The sequence below is a fragment of the Callorhinchus milii genome, unplaced genomic scaffold (genome assembly GCF_018977255.1).
Source record: "Callorhinchus milii isolate IMCB2004 unplaced genomic scaffold, IMCB_Cmil_1.0 Scaffold4, whole genome shotgun sequence".
NCBI lineage: Eukaryota > Metazoa > Chordata > Chondrichthyes > Chimaeriformes > Callorhinchidae > Callorhinchus > Callorhinchus milii.
Window position 1 is genome coordinate 47,822,011 of NW_024704745.1, and position 21,703 is coordinate 47,843,713.

Here is a 21,703-nt window from a genome sequence, read left to right on the forward strand (position 1 = left end):
GTTTTGGTTACAGTTCTTAAAATAAAATTGGCCCACCTCAAATCTACCACTGCCCTAATTGTCCAATTAAAGTTGTAAATTTTGGCTACAAAATAGTCACCTCACACTCTTTGCAGCCTCCTCCCAATGCAAAAAGCGCTATACCAAATGCAAGAATGTTTGAAAAATTTGTCTCCTCAGTAAAAGTGTGCAATTATTTTATTTTACCACATTATGTATCTTTCATCTGAGAAGGTGGGAGGTCACTTGTTAAAAGTGTGCAATACTCTTTCAAGCTCCCTGTATACAAGGACCTGGCCATTGCTCACAAGTAACATCATGAACTCTCCACATGAAGAATGGAACTGAGTTTTACCACTCATGACGAAGTGCCTGGGAACAACACACTGCATGCTCTTTTCAGATATCCTTTTGTCACATACCTAACAGTAAGTAGGAACCCAGTTGTTAGTCGATTGGCGGCTCACTTTCCGGGTTAATAATCCCTTCAAAATAAACGTAGTCACTCAATCCAAACTGTTGTGGCATACTGCAATGTACAATTGGCTGCCGTGTTTCGCCCACAAAATAAACAAGTTAGTTCACTTTACAATATATTCGTGAAGCGCTTTGAGCCGTCTCAACGACATGATCAGACACTATATCAAATTCAAGGATTATTATTATTATATATAACCTGTGCTCCTGGAACAACGTTTTCAACTGTTTGATACATTTGAGAGTAAACTGTAAGTATAACTTTTCTGAATAATAATAATAATCCTTGCATTTGATATAACACTTCACAACTTCTAGATGTCTCAAAGCGCTTCACAGAATATGCTGAAACCTGGCATAGCAAACATGCATATAAATTAAATGAAGAGCTTTAGATTTATAAATGAAATATGAGAACGAGAGAAAGCATTGTTTAAGGAATTACCGTTCAGCCCATGGAGTCAGCTTCTTCCCCAACTTTCATGAAATTCACCACATCCATCTCCTAGCTCTGCACAGCAACAACAACAAAATTACATTTGTATAGCGCCTTTCACATTGGGAGGATGTACCAAGGCACTGAGTTTCTCATACAGCAACTCTTTAATGCATAAAATAATGAATTAAATAATCTGGATTATTCACGCCTTTCTTGATCTTTATTTACAGTAGAATTCCGCTTAATAACACACAATTTTTCTGGCAGCTCGCATTTGGGCTCAGGTGTGGACATGATGTCAATCTGTGATATGGGTGAAAACATATACATTGTTACCAGGTAAAGTGATTTTTTACCAGGTAAAAGTGATTTGAGGTGGAGAAATCTGATTCAGGTAAGTAGAGGAGTAAAGAGAGACTCAAACGCACAGAGAACCTTAGAGAGAGAGAGACAGACACAAACACCTGATAAACCGACTGTTTTCACAAAGGGATCAGACAATTAGTACAGATATCAGCACTTCATTACAATCTGACCTCTTTCCCTCCAGAGACAATATTCTCTCGCCCCACCTTCCTCCTTCAGCAGCAAAACAATATTACCTCCTCTGGGCTACTTATACATCTGAGTCTGCTCTAAATTTCCAAATCCTCCAATACCATTCCCAGGCAGATAATTGACAAATTCTTTTTAAAGGAATTAATCAATGCAGCATCAACTGGTTTGATTGGGAGGCTGATCCACACAGTGTATCTACTACTTGGTGATTTAAAAAAAAGCTTTCCACATTTAAGTCCTACTTGAAGCTTCTAAATTGTAAAAATATTAATCGACTTGATAAATGAAGATTTCCAAATTAGAATACTGCAAAAATGATTCTCAAATTGGCAATGATTTCAAATTGTAACTGATAGATGTGTGCATGACATAACCAATGTATCAAAGTTATTTAACACTGTGAACAAATCTCTAGATAGGCTTCTCATAGAAACAGAAAAAGTGTACTGTCGATCAACCATACTACTACCAGCTAAATAACCACTACTTTTATAGGAAATGACTACAATAAGCTGTGCGTAGGGTTAAAAAGGAAAATACAGCTATACACAGAAATAGAGACTGATAATTTACTTGTATCAAATCCTGCAATGTGTTGAGTATTGTAGTAACTGAAGAGCTATTATTAGGCTTTTCGAAAGCATGCCAGAAGCCTGATTAATGGATAAACGCTGTAATTGATTAGCAGAGAAGTGGGAATTAAAACAGAGTTCAGCATCAATAATGACTGCCTGACAAAGGTAGCTGACATAAAATGTAAAATGATAGCCTGAAGCTATAACGTCATCAAAGAGCAAACAGTTCAAATAAAGGAACTGCCCTTCTTCTATGCTCTGCATTTCTTTAGTCTTTTCTTTTCTACTGCTGTGTGTTAAACTGACAGGAACCATTATGGAAGCTACTTGGCAATTCACCTTCATACATCAAGTTGTAAAATCGCAACATAAGAGAGCTAAATAGTTCCATTATAGTCTATACTCTTAATTAATGTGGAGGTGTTTTTTTCTCGTCATTTTAGCACTGGGATACCAGACCTACTCTTAATACCAGTATGACATTACTCGCAACCTTTTTGGTCGCTATTAACTTTTAAGTCAAATAATAATTATAAAAATCCTTGCATTTGGCACAGCGCCTTATCACATCTTCGGATTGCCTCAAAGTGCTTCAAAGAATGTACTGTAAGTTAATTGACTGTATATTTTGTGGGTAAATCGCAGCAGCCAATTGCACACAGCAGTGTCCCACAAACAGTTGTGAATATTTTTTTGAAGGAATTATTCCGCCCGGAAAAGCGATCAACTAACAACACTTTCCTGCTTACTGCTAGGTAAACAGAGGCTTGTCGAGCAAGGAAATTTGCCTCACGTTGCGCCCTGCCTAGGAATTAAACCCAGGTCTTCTCACTTACGAGGTGAGTGCTCTACAAAAACATAATTACATTTGTAAAGCACCTTTCACGTCGGGAGGACGTCCCAAGGCGCTGGACAGACAGAGTTATGGTCCCGAGCTGAGGGTCGGGGAGGAGGAGGGGGGAAGGCGGGGGGGAAGCAGGGAGATCGAAAGCACGGTCGAAGAGGAGGGTCTTGAGGTGGTTCTTGAAGGTGGTGAGGGAAGGGGCGAGGCAGAGGGACTGCGGGATAGAGTTCCAGAGGGTGGGTGCAGATTGGCGGAAGGCCCACCTGCCAATAGTGGGGCGAGCAAGACGGGGGATGTGAAGCAGGCCAGAGCCCACTGAGCGGAGGGAGCGAACAGGATGGTAGTGGCTTAGGAGGTCGGAGAGGTAGGGGGGAGCAAGACCGTGGAGGGCTTTGAAGGTGAGGACCAGGATCTTGAACTGTATCCTCTGTGTGATGGGAAGCCAGTGGAGTTGGGCAAGGATGGGGGATAGGGTCGCGTAGCCTAGTGCGGGAGAGGACATGGGCTGCAGAGTTCTGGATGATCTCTAATCACTAAAGTACAGGAATCCAATGTATCAAAAACTTGATGCAATCATCTTTAATTTGCACAGATTAATATTACAATTTGTTTCAAAAGAAAACAAATTTCATTGCTGAGTTTGCTATTAGTTCTTTGATTCTATATTATAAAATTCTCTGAGTAATCTAACTTCAATTAATTTTTTTAAGAATAACATTCACTTTGTTAACAATTGTTTCCCTTTCCTCCCCTTTGGAAAACATTAACTTTTGCTCTGTAAAATTCTATGGTTGCCAGTGATTCTTTGGTTCCAAGAAACTGCTCTGGATTTTAGCCCAAATAGTAAGAATTGCAGGGTAATTCACAGCAGTCATACCCAATCCTGTCCTCACCTGACATCCACATTTGGCGCACTCAGAAACACAGAATATTGAAACAGGAATGGCCCACTCAGCCCATTAAGCCTAGTCGAAATGTTATCACTTCATGATCTTTATCTTATCTTTATTGTTTTAATCACACTTTTCCACCCTGGATCGTGTTTCATAATTATCACCCGGATAATTACAGAATTTTTTTATTGATTAAAAACCGTCCTTAATTGCTGGTTTGGGACCAAACAGACAGTGAGAGAGTAGTTTCTCTCACAGGCTTCTCACAATAAATTTTGCCACCATCTTTTTATAAAATGTATCAAGAGGCAATTTTTGATCCCCAGCTTCTGGTTCAGTTTTTTTTCCCAACTTTAAATTTAATTTTAGCCAAGTACCTGGCAAAGAATTGTAGAATGCATACTCACTGCAAGCAATCAAAGAAATTAAACCCGTCAACCACATTTTGCAATGGTTTTACACCAAAATGGTCAATGCTTTTTCTCACAGGATCTTTAGGAAGGGGTGGCGGGGGCAGCTCTCTAACTTCAACTTCTAAAGAAACACATAAAGTTGCCTAGTATGAATCATTGACATTTTTATTGTGCCAAATGAATTATTTCTTCTGAAATAAAATACAAATTACTGCAAGAGGCTGACAATATAATTGTAAATGCAAAACACAAAGGCATTTTTTGTAGAAAATCAGTAGAGCTAAACTTGTCATACTGAGCATTTAAATGAAAAAGCACTGCATTACTACTTCAAACTCAAGAGATCACTTATTAAACATACAAAATGCTGCAGGCTGTTAATAGAATAAGAAAAACAATTTTCCCTGTATGCTAATATTTCTAATCTAATGCACAAATATCTTTAACATAAACATTGACAATACTTAGCAAGAAATGACACTATTTCCACTAATTCAAGTACAATATAAATGCAGGTCATTTAACACTGTGGTGCTGTATAGTATACATTATTATACAAAGAACTCCATTCTCCTGCTATTTTCTTCCCTCTTGTCTAATGTGGTGATTCATCCATCTTTCCGCAGCCACTGATAACCAGCCCTCCAGTACTTCACTTGTGGCCTTCCATTATATTTGAATTAAGCCAATGAACGCTGACAGGCTGATTGACAATGGGAAGCATCATTTGGGAAGATACCTTTTCAATTGCATGTGCATGTTCCAGGAGGGACCACTGGACAGTGAAGAGTGGAATTCTGTGGGCAGTCTGATTCCCCACAAATATTCTGCTGGGTGTTAAGGCAAACTCTGTTGCTGCAGCTGAGATAAGTCATTGATAGACCAGAGAGAGAATCTTGAACGTTCCTCGTCAGCTCAACGTGCGAAAACCCGAGGCCCTCCTGATTGGTTCGCGTCAGCGCCTCCGCACCTCAGGCGCCGACACCATCAGCATCCAAGGCTGCACTCTCCACCTCTCAAAGCCAGTCAGGAACCTCGGCGTTTTGTTCGACCCTGAGCTGTCCTTTCTCCCTCACATCCGCACCACAACTGGCACCGCCTTCCATCACCTCCGGAACATCGCCAGACTACGGCATTACCTCACCCCTCACGCTGCTGAAACCCTGGTTCACGCCTTTGTCAGCTCAAGGCTGGACTATGGGAACTCTCTCCTCGCCGGCCTTCCCGCCACCTCCCTCCACAAGCTGCAGGTCATTCAGAACTCTGCAGCTCGTGTACTGTCCCGCACCAGGCTTCGGGAACACATCACTCCCACCCTCGCTCGCCTCCACTGGCTCCCCATCCCCCAGAGGATTGATTTCAAAATCCTCATCCTCACCTACAAGGCCATTCACGGCCTTGCTCCATCCTATCTCTCCAACCTACTATCCCCCTACCCACCTGCCCGTACCCTCCGTTCCTCCGGCTCCGGTCTGCTCCACGTCCCCCGCCCCAATCGCCCTACCATCGGTGGTCGGGCCTTCAGCCTCTCAGCCCCTAGGCTCTGGAACTCTATCCCCCAGTGCCTTCGCTTTGCTTCCTCCCTCTACTCCTTCAAGGCCGGTCTCAAAACCTTTCTCTTTGACCGAGCCTTCAGCTCCCCTCTCGACTCTCTTCCCCCTCCTCGCTCCCTCCCTTCCCTCCCCTCACCCTGACCATTTCCCCCCTCCTCGCTCCCTCCCTTCCCTCCCCTCACCCTGACCATTTCCCCCCTCCTCGCTCCCTCCCTTCCCTCCCCTCACCCTGACCATTTCCCCCCTGCTCGGGTCATGACCCAACTGTGCAGCGCCTTAGGACGTCCTCCTGACGTGAAAGGCGCTTTATAAATGGAATCTTGTTGTTGTTGTTGCATACTTCAATACTGCAATTCCAAGCCATCGGTAGATCTTGGTGCATTACACTCATGCACAAAATATACAGACAATTCACTTTACAGTATATTTCTGTGAAGCACTTTGAGACATCTCGAAGACGTGATAAGGCGCTATATCAAATGCAAGGATTATTATTATTGTGCAGTGACTTGTTAGAAAGAACTCCATTTCCAGAGCTTTATCACAACTATGTTTTAGTTTCATTCCATATAAATGATATCCAAACAATAAATTATCTTGTTATTCTTTCTGAGGTGATGAAAATCTCTGTTTCCCCATGATACAGACCTTATTGATTTTTCTAGTCAAGACAATGCACACAATGTTCCTAAACTTTATCACATCTTCAGCTAGTTGTCAGGAAGTAGGTCTCATGTTTAGTTTTGCGAGGGAGGCTTTGATTCAGTAGTATGGATTTTATTGGGAACTATAACTTATGTAAATATCAGCATTGCTATCCAGTATTGTGAAGGTAATGCCACACTTACTACACTTACACACTGGCTGTCAATGGCAGCCCAGACTGGCATTGTGAGAAACTCCACTACCACACTGGAGGAATTGTTTATCTTAGAGGTGAAAGACTTTGCTGGAATTGTTTAAGTACTGTCTTGACATTTGTCTGGAAGTCACCTAATATAAGATCAGATCCTCTCGGCTCCAATTAGAAATTCTCCTAATTCACTAGATGATCTTATTACTCAAATACATCCATTACACTACCCTTAATTATATCCAAGGATTTCTATCTATGGAGACCTCTTTATTATGGTAATCCTTTGACTACAAATACCTCAATTGCCTTGAGACTAAGAATAGCCCAAATAGGAGCATTCTGCACTAGGTATTCAAATTAAGCGGTTGAATCATTTAGGTTTCTAGCATGGATGTGATTTGGGTTGGGGAAACCTAAACACAAAACTGCCCCCTTTCTCGCCGCACTGGCATCAACTCTTAAGATCTAAGCTTTCCCTGCATGAAATTAACCCAGAGAGAGTGCAATTGACTAAAAGTAAAGTTGTAAAGCTGTCTTTGATAGGAGTGGTAATCAGATTTGCCACTTATCAGGAAAGAGCACCTGTGTCTCAAAGTCCAGAAACTATTGTCTGCCTCGTTAGGGTAAAGGTGATCATTACAGAACTCCATGAGACAGAAAGCCTATTGTTAGGATGTCAAAGGAACTTCTAATTTTCTATGGCAATGTTCCACAGACATACAGTAAATGTTGACATTTTATGTATAGCATCATCTGTTTATGAAAGTGTAATTTAGCTTCACCCAATGGTTAATGAGAAGTTAAAAATGTTACCTACCAAATGCTTCAGGTGAAAATTATTTATATATAAAAATATAAGCAATTAATCGGCATGATTTTTGTGATTTGTGCTTGAGCAATCTCAACCCAGTTCCATGTGGCGTAGCTTCACAGTACAAAACTGTTCTGAATTCAGCACTGAATTTTAATATCACACAGAGGACTATGGGATAGTTAGTGTGGCAAATGCAAAATGTCACACAGCTTGGAGGTATTGTTCAGAGATTGGGGGTGAGGCACATTATTGAGAAGAGCATGAAGGGCGCTATATAAATGCAAGTTTTGTTTTTGCTGTCCTTGGTTCTGATGCTAGATGCTCAGGTGGGTAACACTTACAAAATTCACAATAAAAATTCAAATATTTTTAAAAATAACACTTCATTTACCTTCAAATCCTGCTGATATTCAGATTCAACTCATATGAGAAAATATTTCTCTTGCAGTTCCCTGAATATCACTCTCTGCCCTGGGATTCAGGCTGACTGGTTAACCGACTGCATACCATCTTTTGTACCTTTCTCAGTGTTTTGTTAGTGGGAAATCTTGAAAGATTGAATCCCTGACTTAAGGATTGTTCACATCGCCAATGACAGTCTCTTTACATGTGGGGCAAAACAGGGAGTTATAGGGAAGCATTAAAGAATTTTCGTCCCTCTACTTTGTTTCCTCTAAGATAAAGTGGTACTGGTGAGATAGGAAAATGTCTTAGCTATACATTTTCAATGGATCTGAAAAATCCCAACCCTCCCCTCTACTTGATGCTCTTTGCTCTCAAATTGCAGACCCATTCTATACAATGGCAACATATTGTAAGCTTGTGTTTCTTACCTTGGGAGCTCACCTAACTGACCAATCAGGGCACCAATGATATCCCTGCATCTGCTGTCAGGGTACACAGGTTACTCACACTGGAGGTCTTGGTGTAAAGTAATTTTGCAATTCTGCAAAGTTAATAAAGACAGTTAAAATCTAGCTTGTCTTGCTGTCTCTCTTTACATCTGTTGTAGTCTGCGTGGTTTACAACTGAATCCTTGGTACTTTCTATACCGGCTTTTTCTGGACCCAATACTCAATCCTCTCAATTAATTAATTAATCAATCAATTAATTAATATTAATTATTGATATTTTTCACTTCTCTCCCAAAGGCTTGTGTTCCATGGGTGATTATGTTCCATGGGTGCTAGAAACCTAAGGTACCTTGCAAAACACCTATTCTCTATTCATCAGAATGGAAAGGGAGTAATGGAGGGCTACTTACCTGAGAAGAGGTGGCAAAACATTGTCGTAGTTGGATTAATCAAATCTTCATCTACATCCACACAGGAGATTGACAGTGAAAACCTTGGATCATGTTCCCCCTACCCACTGCTGCTCCAGCTCAGATACGCTAACTCAGCACACAGGAACACTTGAACATGGGATACTTGGAGGTCTGCAAAGTTATTGGCATGTATCTTTCCTGAAAGATATTCTAGTTGTCAGGATCTGACCAGATGTAACTTTATTTAAGGTGAGATCAACTGCACAATCATTGTAAGGTTACTGACCTATATACAGTTTATTGCTATGATAGTACCCTACATATTTCAAACATCTCTTGTTTGCCCTAACAAAGATTGTGAAACAGTGTAAGCATAGAACATTTTCTCTGGAGTTTAAATGAGTACAAACAAGCTTTATTCCTGAAAACTGCATATTTTCACATTGTCAAACAATTAGGTACACCTTACACCAATGCACAACGAGTCATTTTTTTTTACACAGGTTGAATGACTACATTAGTTCTCCATTAATTCAGTAATCTGTGACACTCTGCTATGGTGGTAGCTGAATCACAAAAATCATTCATACAAAGAGTAGCCAGGTTAGTTTCTGGATGGCAAATAGCAAACACTTAATCAGTGTTATGAATATGCATGTCAACACACTGCACTGCAGTATTTTCAGATATGAACCCTGTCAACAGCAGCATGAGAAGGCAACACACAAGGGAAATAAAAGCTTTCACATCTAGGTAAACACTTCATCATGCAATCTTTGTAGATATAATTGGTTAACATTTTAACTCATTCAGATCAAAATGCAGAATGTATTAAAAATACAGATGACCTTTCTGAATTGGACAGATGACTGATGGCCTATCCTTATCAATAACAAAGATACAAAGTATTGAGCACCATCTACAAATGTTACCACAATAAGCAGAAATTACTTCTAGCGCTCTACAATATTTCATTAACAAGTTATTGATTGTGTAAGATTTGAGCTCTGAGATGCCGTCCGGCGTGGAGGGCGCTATATAAATCCAAGTTGTTGTTGATTTATGCACGAGTATTCCACTATAGAATCAGAAATACATGCTTTCTTTATCTCCTTTAGTCCTCTCACAGCTATTTTTCAGAATTCAGTAGATATCGAGCAAATTCCAGAAGATTGAGAAATAGCAAATGAACCTCCCATGTTAAGGTTCACAAGTTAATCAGAGAAGGCTGGCTATGTGATGGTGGATGTTATTTACCCAGATTTTAGAAAGGTTTTCACACTGTTCCACAAAATAAACTATTGCATAAGGATTAGGCCTCAGATGGCAATATATTAAACTGGATTTTGAAATTGTTATTTGGTAGAAAGCATAGTGTATATGAGATCTCCTACATATATGAGTCATTTGTTAGTAGTGTGCCACTGGGGTCAGTACTGTGTACTTTTGGGGGTCAGCGCGGTGTCTGTGGAATACGTAAACCCATCACCATGCTTAACAGTATCCAAACTAGACTAAGAGTTCCATGCATGCCACCTATATATTGGATTTCCCTAGTTTGGAATGGAATACAGGATCAACAGCCCAAATGTATGAGGCTGTTGTTATCTCAACCGACATTGTGACTGAGCTTAGAATCAAATTTGGCACCTTCCTAGCCTGTATTGCTCAGTATAATATTAAATGGTGTTTTTAACCACTAAAGTCTCTGGGTGTTCTCAATCTTAGCCACATCAATGTAGGGAGGCACTTAGGGGAGAACATGCACTTCCTAGGGGAAGAGAGTATGAAAGAGATGGTCGTCATTAGGCCAACACTCCACATTTCTAAGAAACTGACTCATAACTCTGTTTGACCGTAGACTAGGATTTGAATCATTCCCTTTCAGCGAGACATAGTGTGTGGCCCTGGAACACCAGACAGAAGAAAATATAGAAATATTTAAGTGGATTAAATGCTAAAACCCTGAACCTATTCATAGGCAAAAAAATTCCCTTTAAGTAGACTTAAAGCAATGGCATGAAAACAACTCTGCTGATGGGGCTAAAATGTATATTTGTGGAAACCTGGCCAGGGATAAATAAAGGAGATGTGAGGATAGGAATAAACGACAACAAAAACTTGCACTTATAGTACATCTTTCACATAGGAAAATGTCTCAAATTGGTATATAGAGATGAATTGGTTACCGTTCACTGTGGGAGATAGGGAGGTTTCAAAAGCAGAAAAGAATGTGAAGAATTTAGGAGGAAGGTTCTGAAGAACAGTATAAAATACTTGAAAGATTGCCCTTGGCAAAGTAGCTGAAACCTCACCAACTGTTACTGGGGCAGAGAGCGAAGAAGGCCTTAGCTAGCAAAGTGGAGGGGATGGCCAGTGGAGTAGGTCTGCAGAAGATCACAGAGGTACAATGGGGCAAGGGCACGGAGACATTGAATGGTATTTTAACTGTGTTAGTTTTAAGTAACTGTATGGCACATTAGTATGAGAAGGCCTTCTCTTACTGCTTTTCGCTTCAGGCCCAGGGAACTTTACTTGGAGTTTACACATCCCCTGCCAGAACTAATTTTACTTAGTTTGTAACAACCATAAGAGATAGTTTTTTTATCGGCAATATGGTTTCCCAGAGGGGGAAAGCTCGACTTACACTAGTATAGTTAGGTTACTCCACATGATGTCCCTTACTGTCCTGGGAGAAGAGACTGAATACAAAACACAAAGTAAAATCCACTTGATACAATAAAGTATAATTCCAGGAATGAAAAAAGCTTCTGAGTGCTAAAATCTTTTGAGTGTCATGTGGCAAGCAGCGTTTTATACTGACTTAGTACTTTTATGTAATGTTATCCAAGTGAACGCGACTTGAACTTGAAGACAAGCAAACATTTATTATACAACGCAAGGCTTGGTAATATCATCTACCGAAGAAACTGCTCAAATAATCAAGAAGAAAACTTTTTCAGTTAGCTGTTCTCACCCATGCCCACTTGCTTACAAGTGACAACTTTTGCTTAAGTAATGATTTGAATTTTATTTCATCACTGTTGCGCACCGCTGTATGTAATTAGCTGCCATGTTTTGCCCGCAAATATACAATCAATTCATTTTACTGTATGTTCTGTGAAGAGCTTTGAGACGTCTAGAAGACGCGAAAAATGTTATATCAAATGCAAGGATTATTATTATCACAGTATTCGTGCAAATAATTTTCCAAAATTAACATCTGGAAAACTCCTAGAAATAATAAAAAAATAAAGTAAATTGCAAACAGCCAAAGTTTACTCAAGTTGGAGTGAAATATTTAGAGATCCAGGAGAACAGAGGCAGAAATGCCTCTTATTCCGATAAATAAACAGAAAGTGCATTATACTGTCTTATCCTTCAACTCTTTGAAGGAAATAACAATTCATATTTCTTACATGCAGGGCAAATGTCAAATTTACAAATGAATGCAACACAATGTGGCCTATTTGGTTGGAATGCCCTAGCAAGTCTACAGGTTAAATGGTTTTAACTCTTCATGAATCTGCATCTCATCCTTGCCCAGGATTCTTGCTTTATTTTCTTATCATTTCAATTTTAATGTATGTGCAGCTTAACCAAGCACTTTTCACCCTTGATTATATAGTGTCAAGTCATGTCAGCTCAAAGTTCTCTTTACTCGTTCCTGTCCCATGATACTGACATTACAGAGAGATTTCACCAAAGCCTGAATATAAACTTGTATGATAAAACCCCACAATAAATGTCCAATTTCTTATTCCAATGCTTCTTTCCAGGCAGAAAGTTCTTGTTTGCAAATTAAAAAAAAGTTTGCCTGAAAAAAAACTTACTGGAGTATGTTGAAAAAGACTCATAATACTTATAATGAAGACAACTTGAGAGGTTTTTCCCCCACTACAACATTTCTCCCTCCCCTTCTTTCCTGAGATTCATGCTGGGGTTTTGTTCCATGAGAGTCTGCAATGTGCCAATATCTCACCCAAGTAGCCTTCAAAAGTAACTGGACAGTGAGTATCTATGGGGCTATTTAATGGGAGGGAGGCGGCAATTACATCACAATTTACCCTGATTCGATCCACTCCATAGCTAAATACTTACATTTTCCAATCGTAGCTGATTGACAATTAGGAGCGAGAACCTTGTTTAATTTATTTTCCAATTCCATCCCCACGATCACTGACACCAACTACACCACTCCACCACCACCATGGTTAATATCAGCCACCTCTGTATAAGCCAAGGAGCAAATCCATTACAATAATAATAATTTACACTTATACTGCCTTTAAGCACTTTACGTGAGTGAGTGGCAGTCTGCGAGGGCTAGGTTGGAGCTGGGAGCATTGGGGGAGTTGGCTGAAAACAAATATTTCTGATTCCTCAGTGGAATACTCAAGCATACATCTTACACAATCAATATATTGTTGATAACATACTGAAGCACTAGAAGTATCTTCTGTTTATAATAAGAAATTTGTGGATGGTATTGGTAAATGATGTATCATTGTTACTGATAAAGATAGGTCATTAGACATCATTCCAATTCACAAAGGTTTTAATATATTCTGTGTTTTGAGCTGAATTAATTAAAATCAAACAGGTAGGGATTCAGTTGGAATTTGAATACAGAAAAGGAAGGTGGATTTCAGGAGGTACGGAGCAATATATGGGTTATACAATTGACCAGTATCCCTTACCTAAAGGTGGTGGGGGGTTGGGGGGGGGGTGGGTAGAAGAAATGAGTTATTGAGTTTGAGTTTCTACTTGTAATTATTATATAGTGACCCCTACTGGAAACCAAATGTGGGTACAGTATAAACCTGGATAAGACAAGGTAAGATCAAATGATATCTCTGTTGAACAGATTGCCAAAACTCACTATCAAGGCTCACACTTCCAATAAACCATACCTAGCATGATTCACTGTCTTCAGAAAAGGATAGAAAAAAAGAGAAAAATGGGATCACACTGATCTATATACTGCATGTCATAACAATACTCTGCAGCATAGGGCATTTACTCACTGAACACATCTTGTTAGTATTTTTGGGAAGTTGAAGAAATGTCATCCAGGACTTCCCAGCACATTTCAGAACAGAGAAGGCTTCAGAATTGACCTAGTTCTCAGCCATGTAAGCAGTAATGTTAAGGAGAGTGGAGCAGAAGGCCCTGAAGGGGCTCTTCCGATCGCTCAGTTGGTAAAGCTATTGCCTGGAGTGAAATCCAGCATACATCCCAAATAAGATTCCAGATTCAATCCCCCATCTGTGCTGAGTTAGCTGATCTCAGCCAGTTGGCAGTAGGGGTCCTACTGTTAACTTCAGTGCCCTAAGGCTAGGGAGGGGAAAAGTTAGCCGGGGTTCCTGTTCCTAATTGCTATCTATGACCCCTGCTGGAAAGTGAGTGAGTGTGTGCATGTGCACATTGCATGAGGAAAGGATCTCCCTCAGTTTTGACGTCCTGCATAGTAGATTCGCCTGCCAAAACTTCCTAATATCACTTTCGCCATTCATAACATTTAAAACTGAATTGGATACTTGACAATCTACAAATAATCTGAATGAGTTTGGGGAAAGACAGCAGACAGCTCCAATGGGGGAACTAGCAACAAAATAAACACATCAGGATGAATAGTCTTTTGTGGTGCAAACATTTAATGATTTTTATCCACTGAAAGTATGTTGTGTGAGTGCAGCAGGTGAGGATAAGCTTGGGCCTGGGTATGATTTCTTCTTTAGTGAATATCCTGCTGGCACTCTGAAGAAAGTCCTGCATCCTGCTACATGAAGAAAAGCCACATGAGTAAGGTCTACGGAACTGTACAGAAGCAAGAATCAGTTCCTTAAGTAACTAAAAAATGGAAAATAAATGCTTCAAAAGGATGTTCTATGTTTCTGTTTTTTTCCAAGTTTGTTTTCCACAGACGTGAGAGTGTCACTTCTGCAAACAAAACACTTTTTGACTTTTGTCACTTAGTGTCAGCATCAAACACTGGATTTGGTTCATCAATTATTCTACCTCAACAATATGCATTACCCCAACTTCAAATTAACAGCCACAACAGCACGACTGGGATTTTTTCCATTTTCTACAGGATTTAGCACCAATTAGTGCTGAATTTGAGCAATTTTATGCTGTGGAGTCACACCTAATAAGAACTAGATTGAGACTGCCCAAACTCATTTCATGTTAGATCTTTACACTGAGCAGAGAGCACATAGACTTTCATCCATCAGTCTGTGGTGGATTTGAACCCAGGTCCCTGTGGTGAAAGGCTAGTATTCTAACTCAGTCTTGGTAGGTTCAAGTTTCGTAAAGAATAAGAATGAAAGGTACTCCGATAGCACAAATAATCATGAGGATTTAAGTCTCAGTGTCATGAGGTTGAGTTCTAAGTCTGTCTCCTATTTCACTTGCTTGCTTTTACTTAGTTAAGTAAGTGAGTGCACCACAGCTGTATGGTGCACGGTGTGTTAGCAACTTGTTATTTGAGAAGGATAGAGAAAAATAGGTTATCTAACTCATAATCTGAGGTAGACAGCGTCTTCCTTTGAGATGAGCTCCCTCCGAGGTAACATGCTTGGCAGCAGAATGTCAGAATCGAGTGAGTCCTCTGTGGGGTAGTTTTCAGTAGTTCAATTCCTGAGCCATGTGGATCAGCAATATTCCAGGGCACTGCTAATGACTGACCAGCCAGACTGGCTCATTGGCAGGGCTTGAAACTTCAGACCAGTCACTGGGGCAGGATTTCTTCCCACTCACTTCCTGTTATTCAGTCAAGCCAAAGCTTTAATGGGTAGGGTGGTTCTAGCTGGTCAAACAGCGGGAAGCTTGCCAGTCAATGGACTCAATGCCAAGCTACCTGGTTTTAGCTGGTTACTTTAACAGACCCTAACCCATACACTAGGTCTTCAAGCCGCAGCACTTGCCAACCTAATAGTCTCAAGACTTAGGTAATCACGATGCATCACTGAAGGGAGAGAGTGCCTATTCCAATGTAAACATAGGAAAATCTCCATGTGTAGGTTTCATATAAATGTGGAACTCTGTATGGTTTGGATACTTCAAGTGCTCTGGGATGCTATCCCATATAAATGCAAATTGTCATTGTATTCTTAAGTATGGTGCTGGGTTTCCACATGTGTCAGACACTAACTGGCCAGATGAAAAACTCATACTGAACTGTCAGTCAATCATAATGGTTGAAGGTGACTGTAAACATCTGCAAGGAGCTAAAAATGTTAAAATGTTGAAAATCAGAATGAAAAGAAAACAACTATTAATGTTTTTAGTCCTAAAAATAAGAGGCCTGGGTGGCAGTGAGTTGGATGCTAGCATTCGAGGTTTGGGTTCATACACACGGTCTCTCTGGCTCTTTACTAACATTGCAAGTGGATCAATGCAGAGTTTTAAACTTAAATTTGTGGAGTTGGCCTTATATACACATGTCAGCTTCAATAGGAAATGGATGTTCAAACATGAACCCAAGAAGGATATCAAGGCAGAGGTAGGCTAAGCTCCAAGGGAGGGGGAGTGGAAGGATGGAGGGATAGGTGCAGTGACGGTCATGAGCGTCTAAAAGAGTCTTCTTGTTCCACTGGCAAATTGCCTAGCACAGATGAAGGGGGAATGGATTGGCCCGGGCCAATGTTTCCAGTGCTCAAAGATGTCCTGCCTGAAGATGAGATGGCATTCAATGATCTAAAGGCTAGAACAAAGGTAAGTTGAACAGAACAGGAGAATGTTAGGACATTCTCCAAGTCATGCCTGAGTAATACACAATCTTCCCCCACATTGTAGATATGCATAGTATTCTTAATGGGGGGGGGGGGGGGCAGGGGGGTGAGGCAGATGATGGGTTCCCACAGATGACAGTGGGGGAGAGCACAGCTACACTGGAAAGTGAAGAAGATTATGGTAAGCAGGGGAGCTACGTATGACCAGTGTTATTACGATCATTTAGCTTAAAGTTGTAGACTTGTTCCTTTAGTGGTTTCCACAGGATTCCCGTATCTACAACAAACAGGCGCACAAAACTCACAAAATTCACAGGAAGTTAGGTTGTACAATTAACGCCTGTTTTCCTGTTAACTCCCCAATTTCTGTCAGCCATCTTAGTTCACATAATTAATGTTCTGTGCGGAATTTCCATCCCCTCGTGAGCTAAAGAACAGAGGAATAATGTCTAGATTTTTACAGACTATTTTGTTACAAAATAAGTGACTTGGGATGTTGGAATATTTTCAGTGTAAAAATTAAGTTTCAATATAGTCCACAATGAGTGGGTTTCACTTTATTGTACAAAATTCAAATCATAAATTATAATTGGGAACAACGGCTGCTAAAAGTAATTACTGCATAAAAATCTTAGCTCTGTGTGCAAAATACCCATACCAGAGGGAATAGCAATTCCAATGAATTTGACTAAGTTTCATCTGGCTGCTGTAAATTCCTTTTCTGTAAATGGTTTCAATCTTACAGATGCTTGCTGCTACTACTTAGTAGCCGAGCACTTTTTTCGCCCCCAGTCCGACATGACCAGAGGAAGGAAGACATAAAACTAATTTCTAGAGAGAGAAAAAAGAAAGAATTGATGTATTTCAATGTGAATAGTTAAAAAAAAACACTGGTCAAAGAAAAGGTAGGAAGTAGCTGATTCAGGATTGCCAGGCAAGGTTTAGTTATTTAGTTTTTGACTGTGGGAATGAAAGGAATACAGCCCCCCAGAGACCTGTCAGCAAGTGGCTAGGTGGCAGGCCGATGACTCCCCTCCCCGCAAGCCAGGAAGAGCAGGGAACCCCTCCTGCAGGATGTGTAGGGCAGGAAGGAAGAAGAAGGCAGAGACCGAACACTGTTTCATAAGCCTGGGCTGTTACTGATGAATGTCAAACTGTCACTTCAGTGCATGCCGACAACATGTTACTGAAGTTGCTGCACTCTTTTTTTCTAAACAGCTGTTCATGTTCTTAGTAAAAGTGTGTTTAAAAAAAACACACACATTCATTAATACAGTATAAAGTTCCCTTTTCTGCAATACGCTGGTTCCTTTCAAAACATACTTAAATGGTCATTTAAAGAGATCAAATGTCTGTAACAAGTAGCTTCCATTCAGGCTATACAGATATACTGTATTTTCTAATTATCACCTTTTCAGGGCCAGCTGGGCCCCATTCTTTATCATCAGGGGGCAATTCCATTTGCATTGCTCCTAGACTTAGTCATGATCAAGTAGTCTGGTGGTAAAGTTCATTAGAAGTAAGAACCGCACTATTACACCTAACGACAGTACTAATACAATAAACAGTGTATCTGATACTCAGCTACCAGCAGGAGAGTGGATAAGCAAAGGATGTTTTCTTTCTCACTCCATCAAGTGACTTCAATTCCAACTTTATCCAAGTGCAAATACCAAAAATTAACTGATAAGCCACATAAGGAAACTACAATGAGCACTTATGTCAACACAGATAATTTGGGAAAGTACTTTACAGCTGATACCAGTTGTAGCAAACATAGATAAGAAACGGGCATTAAAAAGTGTTAAAACGATTTGCTGCTTCATCACGGGAAAGCCAAATCAATGCATAATGAGTTGTTTACTGGTGAAAATTCTTCCATAACATCTAATAGGTGTTAATTAGATTAGATGTAAATTCTTTTATCCTAGCCATTTGACCTGGAGGTAATTTTTCCATCTGAACACAAACATTTCCTGTATTAATTAACATTTATCATGCAGAGGCCCAAGTTTAAAAGAGAAAAGAATATCTGTTACAATTACATCTTGAAATAAAGTGGGAATTAGTGGTGGAGGAAGCAACTAGTGTACTGATAATTATCTATTCTTCCATTCTTTATTCTTGTATTAGATTAGAGGTCAAAGTAACAGCAGACTATAGCTTGCCCGAAACCAAAAAGGTTCATTGTCTATGGTGAAACTAAACATTAAATGAAAATAAATGTTTGACTCTTAATAAATAAAATGAAAACTGTATCTTAATTCATAAATTGTGGCTCCTCAGAAAATTGTCAATTTGGATTATTTCCCATCCGTTTTGAAATAAATATTCAAAACAGAAACTATCCTAATATTTGAAACTGCAGACAATGTTTGAGTGTTACTTGTTTTTTCTAAAAATTACATCCAGTCAAATATAGTTTGCTGACGCCAAACCTGCAAATTGCATTACGTTTAGACAAATGATTTCATAAAAGCTGGTTCCTCTTACTAAAGAAGTATAAATGTTCAAGGCTTGTTAAAGAGTTTCTTAATAAAAATAATAGAAAGTTTGCTCTCTGACCTACTGGATTGAACATATAAAGTCAAAGGTAATGTCAAGAGGCAACAAGGCTGCAACTGAACAAAGTCTGCTAGGATTGCAAAGAACATGCATCGTGTTCAAAGACTTACATAGTCTTATAAGGTCACCACTCTAGGGACTGCTCTCACTCCACTGTGGCAATACTGGTGTTACATTAGTATGAAAACTACTGCTGGAAGAGTGCATTTTAATGCTGGCAACAGCTTACACCACAAGTTCCACTCCAGGATTTAATCCATACCAGCTTTCCAGAAGAATGAAGTTATGAGCCATGAACAGAGCTTGTACTGTAAGATCATCTGGTGTTTCGGTTGCACTTTGCCCTTGTGTACAGAATTGTCTTTGTCCTTTGATGCATAAGATTACTGTTTAAATAAACTAAAGTCGTACAGGAATAACACCCTGTATACCCTTAATATCAATGAGAATATGTTCAACAATAGAAATCTTACAATGATTGGTAATGGTCACACAACTCAGTCTGTGGTTAAAGACAATCAGCAGTTGCCATACTTGTCTGTGAGGAGTTACGCAAATTTCTCTTTCCCCCACTCTCACCCCCTGCCACCCCTCACCAAACCGCTCCCCCCCACCCCCAAACCCCACCCCCACTCACCCAGGCACTTTCTTGCACTGTGTTATATGTTTGAGTTCACAGACTAGGCTGACAGATAGATCTTGAAGGACGCAAGGGAGGGGGCGAGACGAGGAACTGTGGGATGGAGTTCCAAAGGGTAGGGGGCAGAAAGGCTGGGCATTGCAGGTGAGACAGATCCTGTCTTCACCCAAGATTCACATTCACTCGTGCACTTTCCAGCAAGGGTCACTGGACAGTGTTCAAGGAACCCTGTTGGATTTTCCCTCATAGCTTAGGGGCCCTAAGGTCAATTGTTGCACTATAAAAGCTGCTTTGGCTGAGATCAGCTAACCTAGCACAGACCAGGTTCTGGGACCTCTGTTCTAAAAAGATGTACTTTATTCACTTCCAAAGTATGAAAAGTGTGAAATTTCAGGACTCCCCATTGTTTTAATTGGTAAAGACACTTTCCAATGTTAAACTAAGCCAATGCAAACCAAGCTTTCAGCTCAATCCCAGGTAAGTGCTGTAAGAGTCTATCTCAGCCATGATGGTGGAAGAGGCACTACTCAGCAAAGTGGGGGAAGGGAGTCAGTCAGAGTTACTGCTCATTATCCAGTGACCCCTGCCGGAAAGTGTTTGTTTATGCACATCGGGTGAGGACCAAGATATGATGGCCTCACTGTTGAGTTTGTCTGCCAACACTTCTTGGCTCAGACAAGAATGGACACAGCCAGGTAAAAGAGGGTGGCAAGAGCCGGGATCATTCGGTACCCTTTAGAAGAGGAAAAAGAACACACAAAATCTTGAAATGGGCAATTTTCATGATTTGTAAGCCTTATGTAAAAAGAAACAAACCTTCCAAACATGTACATACAATATAAAGCAGCTTTATCACAAGATTCAATTACTGTACCATGAACACGATGGAAGGCACAACAATCAAACTTTTAACTCCTAAGCTCACAATCAGATCCACTTAAAAAACAACAATTGACGTGACCATTTACAACGACAATATACTGAAGGTACTGAAACCTGCTGAGTAGCACAGAGCATGGAACTTCAATAGCATTTTTTGAGCAAAACCCAGGGCAACAGATGTACAGATCACTGTTTCTATGCAGTCCTACAACAGCAATTCACTGTAAAAAGTTCAAGATTCAACCACTAATAAAAAAGATAACTTGTGTTGCAGCAGCAGGGGAGGGGTCACTAAAATGTTCAGAGTATTGACTCAACAAATAACTGCAGTGTAGCTTCAACTACCATGGTAACTGGAAAACATTTCCTTACATCCTACACAGTGGTTGAAACGTAAGTCATACAACAGCACCGTTATAATTATTTATATGTACAAGCTTATCCCTTTCCCAACTGACAACTTTTTGAGAAGCGTCTTACAGGATCATAAAATTACCTGTGTCCTCACCATCACTGTAAGGTATTCTGTCATCCTTGATTAAGTGATCTTTCTTGAGAGTTTAAGTACATTAGGTACAAATCTGTATTATAAGGTTGACTCTAAAATTATTCTGCAATTAGCACACATTATTCAGACAGGGTAAAAGTGGTTTAAAACATATAACCTGCAGCTATGGAATAGGACATAGAAAACATCACTTATTGGTCTTTGCTGAGATTGGCCCTGGGCTAGGATGATCAAAATTAGTAAATATTCTGACTCTTGAAACTGCTGGAAAGTGTTCATTTGTAGATTTTGTGCAAAAACAGGAATAAATTGGGTTGTGATGTCACCCACAGGCTCACATAAAATGAATGGCCTCTTGGTTGAGAGTGGCTGGTGTCATGGAAATAAATTACAGCATTAGGGCCTTCAGAAAAGCAGGTAGAGAATTATATATAATCACTGATTTTTAATTTACATTGTGTTTTTAGTTGTGATAATCGAATCCAGATTTTAGAAAGTCAGTCAAGGGCTAAAAATGAGTTTCTACAATAAGAACTAGCATCTATATAGTACCTTAAATTTAGGTTAGCATCTCACAGTGCTTTACAATGATGGTGCCAGACGCTGATTGAGACGGAGGGGAGAGGGGAGGGGGGTAAGGGGAAAGTGGCCACAGATATGTTTGAGAGGTAAGAAAAAAA

General features: G+C 40.0%; 1 protein-coding gene and 1 non-coding gene across 2 annotated transcripts in view; both read right to left on the reverse strand.

Moving 5' to 3' along the window:
- Positions 1 to 21,703, reverse strand: part of clybl (citrate lyase beta like) — a 100,914-nt gene that overhangs the window by 43,152 nt on the left and 36,059 nt on the right. The window lies entirely within an intron of this gene.
- Positions 12,192 to 12,296, reverse strand: LOC121848968. Its single transcript, XR_006085104.1, has one exon. It is a non-coding gene; the product is annotated as a U6 spliceosomal RNA (small nuclear RNA).